The 22,194-nt window shown below is 42.8% G+C and overlaps 1 protein-coding gene across 2 annotated transcripts in view; it reads right to left on the bottom strand.

Moving 5' to 3' along the window:
• The window catches only part of MAPK4 (mitogen-activated protein kinase 4), a 220,303-nt gene extending 203,442 nt beyond the window's left edge, over positions 1-16,861 (bottom strand). For both annotated transcript variants that reach the window (XM_078153262.1, XM_020972329.2), the window contains exon 1: positions 16,608-16,861. The gene's annotated coding sequence lies outside the window, so the exon portion shown is untranslated. The remainder of the gene's footprint in view (positions 1-16,607) is intronic.
• Positions 16,862-22,194: the final 5,333 nt, after the last annotated feature.

The raw sequence follows: 22,194 nt of genomic DNA on the forward strand, positions 1-22,194 counted from the left end.
GATTTGTAAAATGTTTTATAAATATGATCTCATTTTATCCTCACAACAACCCTGGGAGGAAGGCACTATTTATGATGGCCATTTTACAGATGAGGAAACTGAGGCAGCCAGAGGTTGAATGATTAGCCCAGGGTAACACAGCTAGTAAGTGTCTGAGGTCAGATTTGAACTCAGGTCTTCCTCATTGCAGTTCTAATACTCTATCCACTGGGCAACCTAGTTACCTTTTATTCATGGGCACCTTCTTTTCCAAGATCTCTATTACCTGATAGGTAGGCTCTTATTTCATATAATTTAAGTCTGAGGCAACATAGTCTTAGATTACTGAAATCTGACATTACTTTTAGTGGTGATAATTAAATAATAATAGCATTATTATGTCTTACCAATTAAGAAGGTGATACAGAGGACAAAAGGGTAATTCAATATTTTAAGAGAGTCAAAGCCCAAACTGAGGACCCAAAGGACAGAGTAAAACACTGTTGTGTTCAGTGTGGGAAAATGATCGAAAAGAATCTATAGTTACCAGGCTGGTAAATGTACTTTAAGTTCTTCTAATGCTCCTAGTATCAATATTGGAGCAAGAAACCAGTCTACTGTTTTATTCACTTGATGGACTCAGATCCATTGATAGAATTTACCCAATGGAACAATGGAGTTTTGAGGATAAATTCTAGGACACTTCCAGATGCTTGGAAAGGTGGTGTGCTGATAGTCATAAAAACCTAAAGGAAAACAGCACGAGAAGTCTTTAAAATGCTAATCAATGCAGTGACTAGTCACGACTGCAGAGGACTGACAGTGAAGCATATCTCCCTCCTCTCTGCAAAGAGGTGGTGGACTAGGGGTGCTGAATGAGGTATATACATTGTCAGACATAACCAGTGTTGTGATTTATTATGCTTATTTAACTGGTCTTTGTTATAAGGAAAGGTCATCGGAAAGTGACAGAAATTTTTTAAAAGAGCATCAAGAAAATTTTTTTTTCTTTTCAAAGGAGGGTATGCTATAAGAATTTAGCAGGAAAATGGACTTATGAGCGTATTGCCCCCTCCCTACCCTTTCCACCTAAAATGGGATTGTAAATGCTGAGCATTTTGTTGGGAAATTTCTGCTTAAGATCATTCCATCCCAAGATTTTCAAGAAAACAAATAAGAACTTGAACCTTCTCTCCCCCTCTCCCCTTCCCAATGAGACAAAAGAAAGGTGGAATGAAGGAAGGATGGGGGTGGGAGGAACCAAGTTGAATAGATGGAAATGGCATCCTGGACACCTGCTCCCCAATTCTATAGGGTAAGTTCACATTCCTGTTGGTAGTAAAGAGAGATAGTAATGACTAGCCTGGTGCCAGCTTGGTGTATCACAAAGGTGCTGTCATCTGGGTGGTCCATCTTTCATGAAGGCTGTCATATGGCAGATGGATGGGGAGTGGAAGGATACAATTGAACTCTATTACAATTAGCGGGGGAATTTTTCACCCTCTTTTCCCTCCAGGCCGCAGGGCCCAGAGCAGATGTTCACTAGTAGTTGTGCCATTGTTTTTAATTTGTCAACATCTCTTCCAAGGTGTGTTATTGTCACCTTCTTCCCTTATTCCAGTTTGGTGAACACAACAGTTTCAAAACCCCAGCAGCCTATTCCAGCTAGTTTTCCCTTGTCTTTGGAAATCCCTGGGACTCTGGGTCTAGGGTCTTCCCTAAAGTTCTAAGTGCTCAGTTCAACACTACAAGACACGGTAGCTTTAACCCACTATGGGGTAAGCCAGTCTATCAGATTAACAAGTAAACTTGCCTAGACAGCTTTTTAGGACCACCCTGTTTTTCAAACCTTGACCATTTCTGAAATTTCAGTTGGTTCTCTCTAACTGACAGGGAGTAATAACTCTAACAATAATGTCAATGATTGGTAAGATTTCCTCAGTTGAGAAGTCCCTCCACTGATTGCAGATGTCAGCCTGTTTATAACTCAGCCTTAAAGAGTTGCCCAAGAAACATAAAGGTTAAGTGGCTTGGCCCATGGTCACACAGGGACTGTCAGAGTCATGATTTGAATCCAGGTCTTCCTGACTCCATGTCAAGCACTTGGAGTCCATGTTCTTTCTCCCAATGATATCTCTCACTGACGGCACTTCTTACAGTGTACGTAGCACATTCCTCCCAGTTATCCTTTGAGGTAGTAGTACGAGTTAAGTGCTTCCTCTTTCAGATTGTTTTCAATTCACACTACGTACACCCTGTAATATATGTACCTTTTTATTTCCATGTTATCGCCCACATTAGAATGTACACTCATTGAGGGCAGGATCGGAGTGCCCTTCTTTGTATATCCAAATCTTATCACAGCGCTCATAACACAGTAAGTGTCTAATAAATGCTTGTTGACCAAGTATATAATTTTTGCTTTCCTTTTGCACGCATTTATAATTTCAAGTATGTAGGGAATTCCTGACACAGAAATGCCCTCCACTAATGGAAATTAGCAATCTGCTGGTGACTTTCAGTCTTCGAAAGGCACTGGGGAACTGACAGAGGTTAAGAGCCCATGGGCATAGGGCTAGTATATGTCAGGTCTCAAACCCAAGACTAATTGACTGAACTTGACTATCTAACCACTAAATGTGTTATTTCCCCCATCTTCTAGATCATAAAGCGTATTCAGAGAAGTAAACGGTCACATATACCTTTCTTCATATATTTAATAAGTGTAAGAGCCAAAGATGAGAAGCCAGAGCCTCTGTTTCTAGGTGAGGACTGTTTCCTAAGCTAAGAAGAACCCAGCCCAAACAAAGAATTACAATTGCCAACAGAAATATAAACAGCAGCCCTAACTAATTCATTTCACTCCATCATTTACTAAACCCCCACTATGTGTAAGACTCTGTTCTAAGAACTGAGATACAAGGTTGAAAAATAACAATTCTTACCCTCTCAGGGTGGAGAACCTGCAGCCTAGAGGTCATATGTGGCCTTCTGTGTCATTGGGTGCGGCCTTTTGACTGAGTCCAAGTTTTACAGAACAAATCCTTTTATTAAGGGGATTTGTTCTGTGAAGTTTAGATTTAGTCAAAGGGAGGTACTTGAGGACTTAGAGGGCCACATGTGGCCTCAAGGCCGCAGGTTCCACAACCCCTGCTTTAGGAGCTTATGATTCAATGAGGGTATGTGGTAGGAACAATATTCGAAGATCCTGCCTCATAGAGGCTAACTAGTCTTTTCTTTAAAAGTACTGAAATCATCCTCTGGATAGAATTTGCTAAGGGAACTAAAGTCTTAGGCTGACGTCATAGTTTCCTGGTGTCTTGGGTACAGAAGTTATACATAGGCGGGCAGTCACCTGGCTGCTTTCTCCACCTTCTGATGAGCAGAAGGGCAATGTGATCACAGGGAAGCCGGTCTGAGCTGAATCAATAATGTATCTTCACTGACTATCTTTTCCCTATTCTAAATATGCTTCCTCTGTTATGATTAAGTAAACATTTTGTTAATTGTCAGATAGTTGTTAAGGCTCCTTTTGTTCCAATCTTTTTTTTTTTTTGCTTTTTGGTGAGGCGATCCAGGTTCAGTGACTTGCCCAGGGTCACACAACTAGTAAGTGCTAAGTGTCTGGGGCTGGATTTGAACTCAGGTCCTCCTGACTCCAAGGCCAGAGCTCTATTCGTTGTGCCACCTAGCTGCCCCCTTTTGTTCCAGTCTTAAGCCTGAGATATCAGACGAGCCTAAGTCAGCCCTGGCCTGATAGAAGAGGATAGGAAATATATACTAACCAGTATGGTTTGAATTCCAGCCCTGACACTAGCTGTATGTCCACAGGCACACCTTTTATCACAAGGATAATGGGGAGCCTCGAAAGGAGGAACGGCCTAGAGACAAATGTTCAGATCTGTGCATCAGCAAGATTAATTTGGCAGCTGTGTGAATGATGGACAAATTTGCTAATGTTTATTTTCTATTTAGGGACATTAGCTGAAGGTTATACTGTTATCAAACAATAATGTAGGCTTGTTCCTACAGCGAATCATGATGGAAGGGTTAATTTTTCTTGGTTAGGACCCCAGGGGATACCTTTGTGCAGGCCTAGCACTGGGAGAGGTAATTAACTTCTAAAACCTAGAGCTCGACTAATGATATTTCATAAACTCACGTAGCGAGCTAAGCCATCTAGTACCATTTACCTCTAGGCAAATACGCAATAAAAATATCCAACTGCCCTGACAGCTTTTCTTTCTGGTGCGAACAGTTCCTTTCTCCAGAGTAACCAGTTCATGGGCCTTGATTCCCCATAGGCTTAGCCACAGACTGGAACTCTGACCAGGGAATGCAATTTTCAAACTTGTTCCTTTAAGGAAAAAAGTAAAAAAAAAAAAATCATCATTGGACCCTGGCAAAACCCAGTGCTATTAATTAGCTCAGAACAAGCAGAAATGGTGGACAAAATGGGATAAATCCATAAAAACAGGCTGTGAAAATTCTTGCAAAGCCAGGCCATGAGGGCAGGTTTCAGAGTGATAGGACATTGTTCTACATACAGAGCTCAAGCTGGAAGAAACTTTACAGAGGATTCTGTCTAGTCCAATGCCCTCATTCCACACAGAAGGAAACTGAGGCCCAGAAAAGGAAAGGGACCTGTCCCACAAGAAGAATGGCGTGTGTAACTCTGCTTATACAACTACTTAGTGACCTCTAGAAGAAGACCCTGAACTTCCCGACTCGAGGGTTTCCACTGTGCGCTGTCTCTCTTTTCTCTTTCTCACTCCCAAACCATTTCCTTTCCAGTGCCCTGGAAGGGGGCAAATTGCAAGTGACCCACAGGCTACTGGGCAAATCAGCACTAGCTGTCCTCTCTCAGAATATAAAATGGAGAAGGAAGAAGCTGAAAATGACCATCTCAAGAGGTAAGAATTTATCTACAAGCACAGTCCTTCAAGGTCAGGCAAAGGATATGATTCAGGTTGCCACTTACAACACCTCCAACCCAGAAATCTCCCACTCGCAATAAGTCTTCCCCACTCTTTATTTCTCAGACCTTATGACCAAAAGCTTTAGGGAGAAGAACTACTTAGAAACCTGGGAAGGGGTGGGAAAAAATATTTTATCACAAGAACCCATATCTAAGCACATACTTTCTAAAGGCCAGAATAGATCCCTTTTCTCCTGAAATATAAGGATTCCTTAAGGAATTCACCTGGAAAGCCAGGCCTGACATTCAAATGCCCCCATAGTTCTCCCTTTCTTCTTCATGTATTTAGTCTGCATTAATACCTCAAGGTTGGGTGTCCTGGCTGGCTTCTCTGCTTTCAAAATGGAATATTAAGGGGCCTAAGGAAACCAGAGCTGCACCTGGGGCAACCTCACACAGCTACACTTGTCAAAATATTTTGTATTTTCATAGAGCAAAAGTTTGCTCTTTCTTCTCACTCTCTTCTTCCACTGACCTCAGTCCTCTTTCATCTAACTACTGTGCAAGTGGGCACATGTAAGCCTAACACATTCCATATCCATGCACATACACACACACACAGATTAGGGCAAAGGGAAATGTGAAAGACAGGGAAGGATGCAAAGATAGGCAGGGGATCTTGGTATACAGAGGAAGATTGCTTTCCTGACATCACTTTCAGCTGGGGACATGTCTATGGGCACATTTGCCATAGATATCCAGTGGCTTTCTGTATTTAGAATTCCTTTCATGCCCACCTCTGCTCTCAAGCTCCAAACCTGGGAAATGGCTGGTGGGGTAAAGCTCTCTGGTTGTGAAAGGGGCATATTGTAGCAGGAGGGCTTTGCATTTATCCCTGCATATCTTTCTTGGCATACTGACAGTGAGATTACCTACTACATATAAAGTAAATAGAACGCTGTCAGGAGGCAGGAGCATTGCTCAGCAAGGGTCAAGGGGATGGGAATTATACATCTCTCTTCAGGGAATCACCACCCTGATGGTACTGGTTGAAGATTCATCCCTTGGGCTTTTCTACTAACAAAATCCAAATGGTGACAGTATATACCTCCTAAGCAGCTGGGAAGGTCAGATAAATCATGGACATTTCATAAAGTGCTCTGGAAAGGGACCATCATTCTACACTCTGGTCTTTAGAATCCCCCACTGATCATCCTGGTACTAGGAAGGAATAAAAGCAGATGAATGACAATAAAATGGAATCATATGCTTAGAATTCCCTCTTTCCTCATTTCTGCCTCCTGGCTTCCCTGCCTTCCTCAAACCTCATCTCAGAATGCCACCTTCTGCAAGTCCTTCCCCAATGCTAATTTTTTCCCTCTGAGATTGCCTCCTGTTTCCTTTGAATATATCTTTTATGTGCATAGTTATTTATATGTTATCTGCCCATGAGAAGGTGAGTTTTCTGAGGCCAGGGACTGTTTTTGCCTGTCTTCACATCCTCAGCACTTAGCACAATGCTCAGCATATAGTAAGTACTTAATGTTTGTTGATGACTTGTTTCATGTGGCAATGATGCTCTGGAGGCCAACAAGATGATCCAGTAACTTTCAAATCACCAGCTTAGTAGAAATTGGGAATTGCACATTAGGTTTATTAGGGTCCCTCATCAGCAGAGGAAGGATCTGGATGGGGGAAAGGGGGGAGGGGAGACTTTTATATTCCCAGGTTGCCTTATTTCATAAACCTCAGAAACAGTCAATTCAATTCAATAAGCACTTAGTAAATGCCTACTATGTGCTGCACTAGGTGCTGGGCATATAAAGACAAAAACAAACTACTCCCTGTCCCCAAGGAGTTTACATTCTACTATATGAAAATGATAGCTACACAGTCAATAAATGTAAAGTACATAGAAATTTACTACTGACTAATCTCAGCAACATTCTAAACGCTGGAGGACTCAGGAAAGGCCTTTCAGAACAGGTGGCACATGAGCCTGGAAGGGAGGTAGGGATTCCCAGAGGCAGAGATGAAGAGGGAGAATGTGCTAGTGAGGCCAGAGCCAGGGGCAGCCTGCACAAAGCCAAGGAAACAGGAGGCAGAACAACGTGTCTGGGGAACCTTCAGGAGCCCAGTTTTGTCTAGAATATAGACTGTCTGAGGTGCAGTGATGGGTCATCAGCCTGGAAAGAAAGGCTTAGACATCTCAATCCTTTGACTCAGTCTATCTCCAGTGAACTCACCACACAGACAATAATGGCTGAAGATCCACCTCTTGAGCATTGCTGCTTTCTTGCCAATATGAGAATGGTAATACTGTGGATCTCAAAAGTATGTGAGGGCGTCAACTAAACTATAAGCATGTCAAAAAGAGCCTTCTTGGCACTCGAACCACTTCATCACTGACCTGCACCATACATAACAGACAGGAACAGGTTGCAACTATGACAGAAAAGGAATTAAGAATGAGAAGTCATGCAAAAGATGTCACCAAAAAAGTACAAGACTGCCAAAGATAGACTGGTCACATGCCAGTGGCATTTGATAACTAATGGATTAACTCCTTTTTCTACTGAGATCCTTGGACTGTCAGAAATCGAGGAAGGCCCCCAGCACACTAGATGGACCCCATTTGGAAAACTTTAAGGAAGATACAGACAAGAGTCACAAGGGATCAGCACACATGGACGGAGTATGGTCCTCATGGTTGGTGGGAATATCACAATGGAGAAATCACAGACCCAGAAGCACCCAACACTTAGGATGCTGTCTTGACCAAAGTAGGTGCTTAAAAAGTGTTTCCTGAATTGAATCGGTAACTAGGAAGAAAGGAAAAGTTCTGATAAGCAGCAGGACAGTAGAAAGAAGAGCAGAGGGGCAGCTAGGTAGCACAGTGGTGCCCTGGAGTCAGGAGAACCTGAGTTCAAATCTGGCCTCAAACCAGACACTTGAGACTTACTAGCTGTGTGACCCTAGACAAGTCACTTAACCCCAATTGCCTCACCAAAAAAAAAAAAAAAAGAAAGAAAGAAGAGTGGAAAGGCCAAGGTTTCTAATCCTAGCAGTTATTAACTAGCACTATAACCTTGGGTCATATAATTAGAAGAAGAACAACAGATTTCACCTACAGAGCACTGTGTGACTATAAAGCACTTTATAGGTGGTCTCATATGACCCTCAGGACAGCAGCTGATAACATAGAATATATGAAGAAGCTGATTAGAGAAGTTAAGGCTCTTGTCCATAGTCATACAACCAGTAAATGGCAGAGCGGAGACACCTGCTCACATCTTTTGATTGCAAATCCAATAATCCTCCTGCCCTAACATTCTGCTTCTTGATTTCTTCGTGCCACATCTTAGAAGGGCATTACCAAATTGGACAGCATCCAAGAGGAGATGAGCAGGACAGTAAGGAAAACCAAAACCCTGCTGCAGGAAAATAAAATCCTTGTTCTCCTTGAGTTCTTTGCAGTATCTAATACCATTAACACAACCCTCTCCCAACAGACCATTTTCTTTGGCATCCATGACACTCAAGTCTGTTCCGTCTACCCCTATTCCTCTGGAGGCTCCTAATTTGTCTCCTTTACTGGCTTCTTCTGCCCCTTAAGCAAACGTGCCCTCCAAGGTTTTGTCCTTGACACTCCTCTTTCCATATGTTGCCTCCTTCATGTGGATGGTCCATCTAGCTGCCATCAGAAACACACATCCAGCTTGTAACTCATTAACTTCTACCCAAAACCTTCCTTCTAAATTTACTATAGGCACCATTCCCAAGTATGTCACTGCTCTAGTTACACTAGTTTACTCTCTCCCTTCCCTGCTCTCATCCTGCCCTCTTCTGTCCCCTAATTGAAACAGTATAGAGAGAAAAGACAAGAGAATCCAGGTCAGAACATTGGAAGATACTCACAGTCAGCAAGTATGATGTGGATGAAGATCTTAGCAGAGGACACTAAAAAGGAGCAGTAAGACAAGTGGGAGGAGAATCAGGAAAGATCAGGGTGAAAAAAAACTAGGAAGAAGAATAAGTCTCTCCCTTTCTTAAGGTACAACTTCATTGCTTCCTCTTCCCCTCCCCCCCCCAAATTCCTAGACCAGCAAAAACTAATCTCTCTTCTCAAATTTCTATAACACTATCTGGACCTTTTTTTTAAAAAATTTTTTTCACTTGAAATACATTCTCCCTTATGTCATAATTATTTATGTAGATGTTTTAGCCTCCTTATTATACTATAAGCTGCTTGAGGGCAAGATACCTGTTTTAGGTGATTGCTAATCACTACACTGAATTGATGGTAATCTTTCAACTACTTGAAAAGTTTCACTCTTCAAGGAAAAGGATTAGACTATTTTGCTGAACTCCAGAGGGCAGAACTATGACCAACGGGTGACAGTTAACAAGGAGTTCATATGGAGAAATGTTGATGAGATGATAATATCGTTAGATAAATTCAGTACTGGTGAGCTGGCCATACTCAAAGGGTATTTGTCAACGGTTCATTGTTAATATGAGAAGAGGTCTCCAGTGCAATACCTCAGGGATCTGAGCTCAGATCTGTGTTGTTTAACATTTTTATCAATGACTTAGATAAAGGCATAGATGGTTTGCACATCAAAATTACTGATGGCACAAAGCTGGGTGGGAGAGCTAACATGAGAGATGACAGTCAGGATCCCAAAAGATCTTGACAAGCTAGAGTACAATGCTGACTCTAATAAAATGAAATTCAATAAGGATAAATGTCAAGTCTTACACTTTCCCATCTCACATAATGAAGTGGTCTTTCTTGCCAAGGCAAACCCCTCTACATGCACAAGCGATCCCATTCCAACCCAATCTTCTCCAGCAGACTGCCTCCTTTATCTTTCCCATTCTCTCATCTATCTTTAATCCCTCCCAGTCTAGTGGCTGCTTTCCTACTGTCTACAAGTCTTCATCCTCAAAAAAACTCACTTGATCCATCCATCACTGCTAGCTATTGTCCTATATCTCTTTTCCTCATTATGGCTAAACTCCTTGAAAAAGCTGTCTACAATCAATGCCTTCACACCCTTTCTTCTCCAAAGTTACCATCTCTTAATTGCCAAACCAAAAGGGCCTTTTCTCAATCTTCATCCTTCTTGACCTCTCTGCAGTGTTTGACACTGTGGATTACCATCTTCTCAATACTCTCTTCTCTCTTGGTTTTCATGACACTGCTCACTCTGGGTTCTCCTTCTACTTGTCAAGCCACTCCTCAGTTTCTTTTGTTGGATCTTCATTGAGGTTACACTCAATAACTGTAGGTTATTATAGCCTCCAAGGCTCTGTTCTGGGCCCTCTTCTTTTTTCCCTTTATACCAGCTCCCCTTTGTCTTACAGCCCCAGCCTCCTCCAGCCTTATCCCCCCGCCCAAGGAAGTTGAAATGAAATTGGACTAGAATTTGAGTCCAGAGGTCCCTTCCAGTTCTAAAATTCTATGACTGTAAGGTCCCTGCTAGCTCTAATATTCTATGATTATGTGGCTAAGAAACTATAAGCTACATTAATCTTTGGGTCCCTAGAGTGTGATTTAGTGAAGGTGAACCTTGTTCCAAGAAAGGTTTTATGTATATTGAATTTCTTAAAATGCACAAGAGCCAACATTATAGCAAATTCTTTAATGAAAACAACCACAAAAAAATCCTTTTGCAAAGTCAATGGTCATATCCCCTGACCCACTAATTTATCTGTTTGAAATCAGGATTTTTTTCCTTAAATCCTGATGAAATCCTGAACTCGGTTTCATACAATGTGAAGTTGGATCAATGTATTAATCAGAACACTTTCCCTTCCTGAAGCTAAGATATTTTTAAAAATTGAGTTTTAGTACATTTTAAGCAAACTAGGACTGTTAGAACTAAAGGAGTCCTTAGAGCTCATCTTATTCATATGCTGCACTTTACAGAAGAGGAAAGTGAGGATCACAGGAGTTAAGTGGCTTGCTCCAAGGTCATATGGCTAGGTAGTTGCTGTTCAGTCTGTCCAATTCTTTGTGACCCCTTTTGGGGCTTTTTTTTTTTAAAGGCAATTAGGGTTAAGTGATTTGCCCAGGGTCACACAGCTAGTAAGTGTCAAGTGTTTGGTCTGAGGCAGGATTTAAACTCAGGTCCTCCTGACTTCAGGGCCAGTGCTCTATCCACTGCACCACCTGGCTGCCCCAATTTGGGGCTTTCTTGACAAAGATACTTTAATGGTTTGCCATTTCCTTCTCCAGATACTTTTACAGTTGAGGAAACTGAGGCAAACAGGACTAAGTGACTTGCCCAGGGTCACACAGCTAGTGTCTGAGGCTAGATTTAAACTCAGGAAGAAGAGTCTTCCTTACTCCAGGCCTTGCAAGTCAAAGGTTAACAATGAATAATAGCTAGCAGTTATGTAGTGCTTTAAGTTTTGCAAATGTTTTGTATCCATTATCTCATCTGATCCTCACAACAATCCTATTGAGGTAGGTGCTATTATTATTTGCCCATTTTACAGATGAGGAAATTGAGACTAAGAGAGGTTAAATGACTTGCCAAGGGTCACACATGCCACAACTACCACTCTAAGATATTTTAAAATATAATTTAGTTGGTACCATATGTTTTATAGACGACCTTACGTTGTCAACTTTTACGTAGATCAAGGTACACTTGTCCTAAATCATAGTCAATATCCATGAAAAACAGAATTTCCATTTGTAGAAGTTCATGGAAAACTAGTTGGTTAATTTTCTTTACTCATATTTTTATGACATGTAGCTTAAGATAAGAAAATGTTCCTCAGATGGAAAGTTGATACTATTTTATATGAGAATGGAACCCATGTTGCCTGATGATAATTAAGAAACATGAGAAAACAAGCAGCAAAAACATAACTGAACATTATATGTAAATACATGTGGCTAGTCTGCTGTGCATGGCTAGTAGGCTTCCACATGTAGCTCAAAGAGCTGGGTGTGCTAGCACCTGTTTCTAAGAAGTAACCTATTTAGACTTTTCATAATCAAATGAAGGTACGTGTGTACAGGAAGCCTAGCTATCCAAGGGAGGAGTAACTGAGCCTAAACTACAATCTGAATGTTCTGAATTTTAGCCAAGCACCTTATGCCCATTGAAAAGTGATGCCCAACAGACATCCAACTTAGCCTATTTTAGTGAACAGAAAAAGGGAGGTTTCTAATGAATACCTTAAACCACTTTAAAAAGTTAGCAATCATTGGACCAGAAAAATTATATATTATGAGGTAATAAAGTAGTTTAAACATTCCCACAATGATTTTATTTTCTAGTAGCAATTTGCCCTGCAATCCCTTTCTTTCAGTCATTCAACAAATATTTCTCAGACACTATATGCAAGGTGGGGTCCAAGACTATGTACAGGTGATAAATTCTCTTACTCAGAATTTTAATTGCAGCCCAGCCTGGACCTAGTTATCAAGAACATAGAACAGATTATATTGACTTGATTGAAGAAAAAGAAAAAAAAAACAACTTCCTCACAATTACAACTCTCCAAAAGTGAAATGGGCTGTTCCATAAGGTAATGGGCTCCCCATGACTACAAGCAAAAGCTGGGTGACTAGTAGGCAGAAAATGCATTATAGATAGAGGGGTTTTTGTTCAGGCTCAGGGGAACTTTTATAAACTGTTAGTAGAATCCAAACCCATAAAGCTTTGCTGTACAAATACAAGATGTAGAAGTGTGCTGGGGAATGTTTAACAACTGGCTTGCTGGAGAAAAATGGACATGTGACACACTTTTAAGTTTAATCTGCATTATTAATTTTTTCTCCATTATTTTCTTAATAATAATGGTGGAGGAGGAAGAAGAGGAGGAGGAGGAGGAGGAAAAGAAGAAGAAGAAGAAGATAATGATGATAAGATGATAGCATTTCTATAGTACTATGGTAGGTGCTTTACAAATATCATTTCACTTTCTTCTTACAACAAACTGTGGGAGATAAGTGCTAGTATTATGCCCATTTTACTTTGAAGAAACAGGCAAACAGAGGTTAAGTGACTTTCTCAAAGACATACAGTTAGTAAGTGGCTGAGGCCATATCTGAACTCACGTCTTCCTGATTCTGGGCCCACATCTCTATCTGCTGTGCTACATAATCAACAAAACGATAAATCAGCCTCTGATTTGTAGCGTGTTTGCTGATTTCTGAAACATAAATGCTTATGCTGAAAATTTAACAGTTGGCTCTGAGCCCACACAATTTGGCTCTAGCACACACTTGAATTCAGATGCCACTCTAGTAGCAGGAAAAAGAATTAATCTGACTTCCAAAGGAGAAAGTATAAAAAGAGTTAATGCGACTTCTATTTGGCACTAGGAAGCTCTGGTTTAAGATAAGAAAGAAGCCCCAGCCTCTTTCCATTAAGAGAATCTATATATTTAATTAGTTTAATTTCCCAATTCTTTAAACTGTCTTATTGTATGTTATTGCATGTAGTTATGTCCTATAGGGCTATTATTGGTTGACAGATAGGAGGAGCTAGAAACTATGGGAATACTTATTACACTTGTAGTGAGAAGTCAACCAGGGATTGAGGTCACCTCATTCTGAATACTGTGATTAACAATTCCAGTTTGATACTGACTTCCCTCACAGGTCTATCCTCCAGAAGTTGCTCTCACTTGCTGCCACTTACTGACATAAGCGCTTCCCCTGACCTGCTGCTTAAGCAGCTGCTGATAGAAAGAGATTCCCCCCCATCCCCCAGTCCCTCTTCCTTTTCCCTTTGCTACTCATTAGCCCATTAGCAGATGCTTAAAAGCAGCTGGCTGGGGGAAATTCTGCTGCCTACCAAGTGTAGCTGCTGTGAGTCTGGGCAGGGAGAAATCAGCAGCCAATATCCCTTGTGTATAAATCAACCCAAATGGTGATTTAAACACACACACACACACGCACACACACACACACACTCCAATAACAACAACATAACGACCCTTACTAGATCAATTTGAATACCAAAATACATGGTATCTCACTCCCTCTTACAAGAATCTTGCGACAGAATGGACCAAGTAATAAAAGAATGAATTTCCTCTTTGGACCTGCAGAGGAATAAGGGTTCTCCCTGTGAAAATATTCCCAAATACGTTCTAAAACCAAGAATATGATTCCTAAGTTGATACCTGACCAAAAACACAAAAAGCCTCAATTTAGCTACAACATAATAAAGAAAAATGACAAAGTGTCACAACTTTTTGTAGAACTTAAAGGCTAGAAGAGACCTAGTCAGGGAGGGCTGAAGAAGTGGCAATGTGATTTTAGGAATCCTAGGGAGGGTACTCAGCTTCCAGAAACATTTCCCCACCTCTACCTGAGCACCTGCAGGTGCTCAGAGCTCCTTTAAAAGGGGTCAAAGCCTTTCCTAAAATGCAAACTGCCTGAGGACAAATCCATGGGAGAGTAAATTCATGCTCTGGTATAAATATCAGACCCTTTTGAGAGCATATTTTGATGGGATGGAAAGCTTGTTGTAAAGATCAGCTTCTTTCAGGCTAGGGATGGAGGCTGCATCCCTCACTCTGCCTACCCTATTGCCCTGGCACATTGTATTAATTCAAGACATATTTCTGGAGTGATTGCAAATCCCATTACCTTCTTTGGTGATCTATTCCATTGTCTAATAAAACTCGGGTCACTAGAATGATAGTATCATGGATGGAGAGCTGGGAGGGACATTAGAAATCACCTAGTTCAACCTCCCCCCTTTACAGATGAAGAATCTTGAGGCCCCAAGAGGCTAAGTGACTTACTCACAGTCACACAGGTAATAAATAAGTTGCAGACCCAAAATATGGATTCAGATCCTATGACTCCAAGTTCAGTGTTCTTCCTACTGCACCAGCTGCATAAACTATTGGAGCTGAAAAGGGACTTTTAGAAATCATCTAGTTCAACTCCCTCTTTTGACACCAAAGAAAAGTTGGGGCCTGGAAGGGTAAAGCCACTTGGCCAATGAGTCTGGCCCAAGCCAGAACTACAAGTCAGGTCTCTTGATTCTTAGCCAAGAGCTACTTCAACTCTACCTTGCTGCTCATCTTAGATCTAACCTCCTTGTGTCTAACCAAAATCCTTCACTCTGCATCTTAGAAACATTTTCTCTTATTTTGTCGTCAGTAAGGAGGAACAGATGGTTATAGCTTTTGCTACAACATACGATAAAGAGTTCAGAAAGGTTAGACACTTGGCTGCCCCGTTTTCTCAGACGTCTTACACATGCATGGCTCGATATTTAGCTGGGGAGAGAAGAGGGAGGGGGGAATGGACATGAGCCAAAAGACACTAAACCATATATCTCTATTTCCTTCCCTGCCAATGCTAACTAAAGGAACATTCCCCATTCTAGAGGTTCCCTGCACCTAGTAGGCAGGGATAAATGTTTGTGGAATTTAAGAGAAAGTTAGAGTAGCAAGCTTAAATGACAAGTGGGGAGGTTACATTAAGAAAGTCACTTGCAAATGTATGTGAATGGAAATTGACTGCTTGGGAGGGTGAAGCTTTTGAGCGCATTTGAAGAGGCACATGATGGGTTGAGAGGCAGCAGCCTGATAAATGCTCCAATTCATGAACAAATTCAAGACAAACTGCCTGGGTCCCAAGAACATTTCTGAGCAGCACCGCTAAATCCACTTCTCGCCTTCCAGAGACCTGGAAACCCTGACCTCTCCCTACATTCCCCTTGCATCTCCTCTCTCCTCACCTCCTAAGGAGATCTTGTGACAATCCCCAGGCTACCTAACACCTTTTCTCCTGGATCGTAGATGAAAGAACAAAAGCAAAAGCTATCTCGGGTTCTGGGTTCCTTGTAAGAATAAGGCGCAATGAATTGCAAGATGCTGGTGGATAGATGCTGCATTGGACTGAGTTTCCGTGCAAAAAGAACCACTCAGATTTTGTCCTCACAGTCCGTCTGGGGAAGAATGAAGTACTCAGTCGTAGAATGAGGAATTACAGTAAGGTTACCTCTCTCTGGGCTCTATCTCACACACAGAGCCTTTGCTCTCTGTTATGAGACCCACGACAGCAGACCCCATTTTCTCGATGACACAAGGAAAAACCGTGGAGTGGGAATGGGAACTACTAAATTAACCTTTTCTTGGGGGAAAAGAGGAGGATGAAGACAAGAAAACTAAGACAGAGCCTATTTAATCGAGTGACAAAATCGGAAAATAGCTCTATCCATCACCCTCACGCAACCTTAAGAACCTTATGTGAACCTCTGAGAACCCGGCTTTCCTTCTCCCCGATCCAGTCCGCTAATCTCTCTCTCTCTCTCTCTCTCTCTCTCTCTCTCTCTCTCTCTCTCTCTCTCTCTCTCTCTCTCTCTCTCTCTCTCTCTCTCTCACACACACACACACACACACACACACACACATCATAAAGAGCAACCATTCCATTCAAATCTCCGAATCTCATTCTGGGCAAGACCCCGAGTCCAGTCTGTCCATAAAGGGATCGGAGCTGCTGTGCCCAAGAGGCATCCCTCTTTCCGTGGGACCGACGGAGAACTTCCACGGGGGGGATCGGGCTGGGGGAGACTGGGGCTGGCAAGGCGAAGGGTAGCTAAGCGTTTCCTTCTTCTGCAGGGTCAGGGGCAACGCGGGGATCCTGCCCTGAACTCCTAAGGGAAGCAGCAACTGCAGAGAAGAAAGAAAGCCAGCGGAGGGAAAAGCCACTTACCCAGAGAACCCTCGATTTCTGCCCAGGTTCGCTCCCGCAGGAGAGCTAGCGAGCCAGCGGTGGCGGCGGCGCCTTTGTCTGCGCCTCTGCCTCTCCTGCTGCCGCTCGCCCAGCCTCCGCCGCTGACCCTCCGAGGCGCCCGACGTCTTGGGCGAACCCCGGAGCTTGGAGCGGTGCTTAGACAGGCAGAGCTCGCTCCGTCGGTGAGGGAGCCAGCCTTCCCCTTCTGCTTCTCTGTCTCTCCTCCTCCTCCTTCTTCTTTTTCTCCTCCTTCTTCTTCTCCTCCTCCTCCTCCTCCTCCTCCTCCTCCTCCTCCTCCTCCTCCTCCTCCCCCCCCCCCAGCCGGGCCAGTTCTCCTCCCGGCTCCGCCCCGGGCTCAGGCCCCGCCTCCGCCGCCGCCGTCAGTCACCGGGCCTGGGAGGGGAGGGGGGCCCACCTGCTCCAGCTGTGACCGCGCTGCGCCGCGGGGTGCAAGAAGGGGAATCACAGCTGGACCAGGCGGCAGCGGCAGCACTGGACCCTGGGACTGCCTCTGCGCCGCCAGCTGCGAAGGCGCTCCCAGGAGGCTCCAGGGGCAGGCAGGCTCAATGGCCCAGGACCAAGCAGGAGCAGGTGGAGCAGACTCTGCTTGTTCCTGCGCCCACTCTCCAGCCCCTCGCCCTGGGATGTCAGAAGGGATACTAGGCTGTTCTGGATTTGGATTATGCCCAGTTTCCCTTCCAACTCTGTGACCTTCCACTATTCCTGAGGAAATTGGTCGCTGGGACAGCGGTGTGCACACTTATAATGATTACCCTCTCCATTCCCAGACGCGCCCCAGCCCAGCTTGCTCCTTCCGCCCCACCCTCTACCCCCAGATCTGGGGCCCCCGAGAGGGGAGGAGGAGCGGTAAGTGGGAACCAGGTCCCCTCCCTGCAGCAGAGTCTTCGATTCAATTGAACAAACGATTTCTGTAGACAGAGAACTCACCGCGCTAGGAGAAACACAAAGTTGGGACAAGACGCTGAGCTTGCCCTCACGACGCTTGCACAGGAGCAGAGGAACGTGACAAGTACACAAATCCCTAGAGGAGTGAATACGGAAAATCATAGCAGTTTAGATTAGAGCTGGAAGGGACCTTAGGGGCTATCGAGTCCAACCCCGTTATTGAGCCGTTCTGAATTCGGATTATGTCCCGCTCTGTCTTCCGACTCTTTGACCATCTTCCACCATTCCCGTGTCAATCGGCTTCTCCAAGAGCTCTCTGCACGCTTACAACGATCACTCTCAGGTGAATTTTGTTTCTTTTCTGTTGTTAAAGATGAAGAAACTGAAGCTCAAAAGGGGGATAAGCGACTTGTTCAGGGTCACACAGCTGGTATCTGAGGAAGGATTGAACTCAAGTCTTCCTGACTCCAACTCCAGCGCTAATCTGCTCTGCCAGGAAGGTGGATTGTTACGGACGGTGGGTTCAGGGAGCAGGTAGAGCTAGCTTTAGAGCTTGGTCTTTAAAGACCAGGTAGGAAGGTAGGAGGTGGGAGAATGCAGATGGAGGCTGGAATTTTGGGCATTGGGAACATAGTGAGCCAAGATATACCTGTTCAAGAAAGTACGTACGGGGTGTGGAGGAACAGAGATTAAATAGTCCAACTTGGCTGGACAGCTTTTAGAGAGAAATCAAACTGGGAAATGTAGAGCCGTACCAGATTTTGGAGAGCCTTGAATGACAAGCTAAAGTGGAGCTTGAACTTGAAGCTTTTGGAGGGAGAGGGAAATGTGACGTGATCAGATCTGAAGGAAAGGAAGATTGACCTGGCAGCTGGGGGAAGTCTAGGTTGGGGAGAGGGGAGGTAGAGGATTGCTGTTGTATTGGCTACCATTGTAAATGTCCAGGTAGGCAATAAGAAGGCCCTGTGCTAGGAAGTGACGATTGCACTGGAGAAAGGAGGGATGCATGAGCGATGTTTCAGAGTTAAAACTGAAACGATTTGGTGTTTGATTAGTCTTGAGAGCTGAGGGAAAGGGAAGAGTCAAAGATAAACACCAGAGTTTTGAATATAAGAGACTGCATAGAGTAGTCATTCCTCTGACAGAAATATTGAAGTCAGAAGGGGGAGAGGGAAGGAAAGGGAAGGGAATAAGCATTTACATAGCACCTACTGTGTACCACACACTGGGAAGTAGGTGCAAAATTTGAACTCAGATATTCCTGACTCCAGGCCTAGTACTCTATCTACTGCTCCTGCTACTTAGTGCTATGGAGCTAGATAATAATGGCTAACATTTACATGGCTCAGTGTGCTAGCCACTGCACCAACTTAGAGCTTTGAAGCTACATGACTTCCAACTCCAGATAAACAGCCCTAAAACATCTGGCTTAAATGCTAGACCCTCATGTAGATGTCCTATCACCTTCTCAAACTCAGCTTGTCTTTGTTCTATGTAAAAATTATTATCTCCTCCTCACGTCCACCCCAACCCCAATCTGGCTCCGACCTACCTGTCCAGATTTACTTTATATTACTCCCTTTTAAGTATTCTACAATGCAGACAATTTGGAACACTTTCTATCCATCATTATAATCCTGCCCCCTCACAGCTTTACCTTTGATTAAGTCTGGAATGGACTCTTCTCTCTCCCATCTTCATTTTCCACTCTTTCCTCCTTCCTTCAGGGTCCAACTCAGAAGCCACCTCTTCTGAAACTTCCCTGACTCTTTCGGGTGACAGTGATCTCTTCTCCTTCAAATATCTAAAAATACTTTGCTCAATCTTCTCTTTTGTCTTTATTTCATTCTCCCCAGTGTCAGAGACTTTTCAATATGTGCTTTTCTTTCTCCCATCCCCCATAGAGTGGCTAGAAAAATAGGTAGAAAATAGGATCTGTGTCAAATTGATCTATGAATACCTAACATCTAGCACAATGAATTACATCTTATAGTTACTTAATAAATACTTGGTGAACCTGTTGGATTTATCAGTAATAATAGTAACTCACATTTCTATAGCACTTTAAGACTTATTTTAATGCTCATAACAACCATGTGCAGTAGATAATGAAATAATTTTCTTAAAGATGAGAAAACTGAAGCGCAGGGGTGTAAGTTGATAATAAACATTAGATTCAAACTCACATCTCCTCACTCCCAAACTTTTCCCTTACAATGGAAAAGCTGCCCCCCTTACAAAGAGGGCAGCTAGGTGGCACAGTGGATAGAGCACTGGCCCTGGATTCAGGAGGACCTGAGTTCAAATCTGGCATCAGACACATAACACTTACTAGCTGTATGACCCTGGGCAAGTCACTTAACCCCATTGCCTAGCCAAACAAACAAACAAACAAACAAAAAACCAATGGAAAAGGTAGTATGCCAGAAGCCAAGAGAAGAAAGAACATTCAAAAGAATGTCAAAAATGGTCAACAATAAATGCCTAATGTTACCAAAAATTCATGGAAGATGAGGATTAGAATTTTGATGGTAAGCAATAAAGACAGAAGCCAGATTTCCAAGAACTGAGAGAGGAATAGAAGAAAGTTAAAAAACTGAGATGTGGAATAGAGTGTACTTTCCTAAGAGATTAGACAATAAATGGGAGAAGAGAAATGGGACAGACTTAAAGGGCCATAGGAAGGCATTTTTATGTCTGAATATGTTTGTAGATTGACTAAGAGCCAATAGAGAGGAAAGTATCAAAGTCACCTAAAAGAGAGAGAATGATTGATGGAACAAGATTTTGAAGGAGACATGAGGAAATTCAATCACAGGTATAAGCAGGAAGTTACACCTTAGAAGGTGTAGAGACATATTTTCCTTTGGAACAAGAATAAAGAAAAAAAGAGGAGATTGTGCTGAAAGATTTTGAGGAGTGAAGGAGGGGTGCTGAGGAGGGGATCTAAGGCAATTCCCATCAGATGGCCACAGTCTTCTCAATAAACTAGGTTTTTAAATCATCTGTTATAAAGTTTAAGGATAAAGGCACAAGTAGGTGAGAAGAGAGCAGGGGAGAGGAGAGAATAAAAACTTTTGGAGCATTTCATGTGATACGTTAAGGGGGGAATCAAGAAGTGTAAAATAGAAAGATTTCCAAGCAGTAATGAGGACCCAGCTGAAGTAACATGACATAAATGTATAGGGGGCGCAATCACCACAGTTTCGTGACCATCTCTAGCGATACTTAGTAACTCAGGAGTAGAGAAAGCAGATGACGGGTTTCAGAATTGTTGTTCAGTTATTTCAGTCATGTCTGCTTCTTATTTGAGGTTTTCTTGGCAAAGACACTGGAATGGTTTGCCATTTCCTTCTGCAGTTCATTTTAGAGATGAGGCAAATAGGATTAAGCAACTTGTCCAGGGTCACACAGCTGATAAGTGTCCAAGGCCAAATCTGAACTCAGATCTTTCTGAGTTCTTTCAGGTCCAGTGCTCTATCCATCGTACCACCTTGTAGCAGTAAGCATGCTGTCCTGTATAAAAAGTAGTAAACATCTCAATTTCCCCTTTCCCTGATCAGGGCAGAATTCCGTTATCACTGGCTTTCAATCCAGAAACAAGCACCAAAGTTTGGGGACTTAATACATATCTTTGAGTGCAGGGAGAAAAATATGTCTTCTCCTCATGAAGTCCACCCCCAGAATTCTCACCAATCACTGTAATAACAGCAAGCACCATGACCTTGTCCCACAAAATGCTAATACTATTCTTTCTCAGCTTGTCTGGACAGTGCTATTCCCCATCAGCTGAGCTGAACCCAGTCTCACTCAGTCTATTGCTCATACCTCCTGGCTTTTCTACTAATAGAAAATAGAAGGTTTTTGTTTTAACCAGGCACAGATAGATCAAGGCGTGGAAAGAGATTTTTCTCTCCCTGTGTCCTCCATTTCTCTACCCTTCACCTTGAAAGTCCTGTGCCCAGACAAATATATGCATCTTTTCTCAAGGGCCCCTGGTAATATTTCTTCAGAACTCAAGTACTCTCTGACCCCTAAAGCCTTCTAGGAGATATAGTTGGAGGAGGGAAAGAGAATCACCATAAACACTTCTGGCAGAAGAGAATTACTACAAACAAAATATTAAAAACCCCAAGGATATTAGCAAAGAGTGGGCTGGAGAACAAGATGGTAAACTAGATTCTAAAGTTACTGAGAAAGTGAAGAGATTAACCGGGAGTTTAGTAGATTGAGGAGAGAGTGGAATAATCTGATTCTGTAAATTTTGAAGAACAGGAAAAACCGCTTCTTTTAAAAGCAAAAGTGAGCAGCAAGGAGCAAACCAAGTGAGAAACCTGGGAGCAAATTCCAGCAATGGTGCAGGGTTATTGGAAGGAGTGGTCTCCAACAGAGTGGGAAAGAAGAGATGGATGTGATGTCATCAGGAGAAATTTTGGATTCAGTTAAATTAAAGAGGTAGAATTTTAGAGAAAAAGTTTGAAAACTTGTATGTGGAGGGGGGCCGTCATTCATAGGATCCTAGATGTAGAGCTAGAAATGACTTTAAGGGCTATCAAGTCCAACCCTCTCATTTTGCAGATGAGGACACTGAGGCACAGAGACGCTAAGTGACTTCACATAAATAGTAAGTATCTGAGGCAGAATTTGAGCCTAGATCTTT

This window comes from Phascolarctos cinereus, unplaced genomic scaffold (assembly GCF_003287225.1).
Source record: "Phascolarctos cinereus isolate Bilbo 61053 unplaced genomic scaffold, phaCin_HiC Scaffold_4;HRSCAF=312, whole genome shotgun sequence".
In the NCBI taxonomy this organism is placed as follows: Eukaryota; Metazoa; Chordata; class Mammalia; order Diprotodontia; family Phascolarctidae; genus Phascolarctos; species Phascolarctos cinereus.